The sequence below is a fragment of the Morone saxatilis genome, unplaced genomic scaffold (assembly GCF_004916995.1).
Source record: "Morone saxatilis isolate NCDOM2014 unplaced genomic scaffold, NCSU_SB_2.0 Contig21, whole genome shotgun sequence".
Lineage (NCBI taxonomy): Eukaryota > Metazoa > Chordata > Actinopteri > Moronidae > Morone > Morone saxatilis.
The window spans coordinates 744,889-747,130 of record NW_023339774.1 but is presented as its reverse complement, the minus strand read 5'-3'; the positions used below and the strand labels follow the sequence as shown (position 1 = coordinate 747,130).

The 2,242-nt window shown below is 37.7% G+C and overlaps 1 protein-coding gene across 1 annotated transcript in view; it reads left to right on the top strand.

The window, feature by feature from the left end:
* The window catches only part of LOC118332803 (solute carrier family 12 member 2-like), a 15,485-nt gene that overhangs the window by 3,424 nt on the left and 9,819 nt on the right, over window positions 1-2,242 (top strand). The gene's annotated exons all lie outside the window — the stretch shown is intronic.

The following is a 2,242-nucleotide window of genomic DNA, read 5'->3' as shown; positions in this document are numbered from 1 at the left end:
GATCAAACCTGTTTCTCCTGCTTTCACAAACGTGGATGGAATTGACCCAGCTGGTTGAAGCAGTAATGTTTTGATACACTGTACTGTTAACAGTCACAGATATGCTTTTTCTAACATTTTAACATTTATGATTACCAATACTTTGTACATCTTTATTGCAATAAATAAATCAAATGAAATCAGTAACATTTAAAGTCTCATTTTGTGCTCTGTATTATTTAAATTTACTTTAATAGGAAGTTACTGAATAGGAAAGGGAGAATGGAGATGAGAAAGGAGAGTTGATATGTTTAAGCTAGGTAACTTTTTTTTTTTCTTTTTTTTTTTGCCTCCTAAAACAATTGACTCTTAGTCCCGCCTCTTTTTTGTTCTGCTCCAATAACAGTTGAGCAAGCCTCGGTCAAAACTGTTAACGTTCTCCTTTTCTGTACTTAGATATGCTATGTGCTAGGCTAATCTATGTTGCAAAGACATTAACTAGATAGCTAGTTTTGCAACAATTCTGCTAGGTCCCTCCCTTAGCAAATTTAAAAAATGCATCAGAGACCTGCAAAGGACAGTGACTTTAGGGGCGTGGCCTCGTACTCTTCCGCAGCATCTAAAGCACAAGTCCAAACCACTGTGCCAGAATATAAAAACAATAAGTAGAGTGTTAGAAAAAACTAGTATACATTTGAAAACGAGTGCAGCCTTTCACAGACTCTCACTCAAAGCGGAGAGACATTTTAAACAAACAAAATGCAGATTTTTGTAAATTTGGTAATGTCAATTTTAAAACTAGCATTAGTTTAGTTTATTAGCAAACATTAAAAACAATACAAATCAGATTTAAGTAATGATGAAAATAAAAAGGGGATTTACATATATGTACACTAGAGATCAAAATTGATCTAAAACTATTTATGAACACTTGATTTTTCAGAAATCATGTAATCTTATGAATTTTTGTTGTGGCTATACCATGCTACTAGAATAGTGTTTTACAAAATAACCAAGGCACTTCAACAAAAAACCTTTATTTTGCAGAAAACACAATGATCAAAATTAGAGAACAGCAATGACTGTAATGGTAAATGGACCTGTACTTGTATAGCGCCTTCCGACCACTCAAAGCGCTTTTACACTACGTGCCACATTCACCCTTTCACACAGCGATGGCAAAGTCCATCGAACAGAAACTAATCATTCATACACACCAATGCTATGCATCGGGAGCAATTTGGGGTTGAGTATCTTGCTCAAGGATACTTCAACACGTGGCAGGAGGAGACGGGGATCGAACAAACAACTTCTCGATTGGGGGACAAAACCGCTCTGCCTTGATCCCAGCGCCCGCGTCCCACAGTCACTTTATGCTGTTTTTAGCAAAAAGGGCTCAAACAAGTGTTGAATTATTACTTAGCAACTACAAAGAACAAGTGGTGATTAAAAACTATGCAACTGATCCTTCCAGTGAGAGTGGTCGTGAGCATTTCATACACTAAAATATAAAGCTCAACTAATTTCAGTGGCAAACATGGCTGTAGCCACTCATAAGGGTCACTGAAATCTGGACATTAGTAATTATTTCCTAAAATAATAACTGTGTCTGAGCAGCACTGGGTGTGGAACTCGTTACATGATGTGACATACATGTAACGAGTTGTGCACATCCATTACAGTCCTGTCATTCTATTCACTCTGTGGGCGAGGGGGCTGTTACCTACATACATGTCTTTGTTCAAGGTCTGATCTTAACTGTTAACCTATATGCTTTCAGAATGTGACAGGTCTAAACTTTTGCGCACAGAATCAATCAGGAGTTCAGAGTTTCTGCTCTGACATTTTCAGTGGCGAAAATATTCACAGTGTTCAAAACAACACCCCCGTTTTCACAACCACGCACAAAAATCGCTACATCGGCCCTCAGGGACAGAAGAGCTGAGAGGATAAAGTTTATTTTTAATGGCAAAGTGTGTTTGCATTTAACTACTGCTGCCCGGGCTAAATGTTAAAGCTCAGCGATGGATCGATAACACTACCGGCTGTCATGTTTTATGTTGTTTTAGTCTTATTTTTGTTGTTTAGCCTACTGAACTTTGTTGCGCGTAAGTGGCTACTGGCTCAGACTTTTGGACTAATGTTGTAATATTGATATCGAGTCCAAGTTTAAGAGTGAAGAGATTTCTTTTCTTTTCTACAGCCCTACACTCATGCCTACATCCTATTTTCATAGAAACTAAACTACTGTAACGCCTGCTGA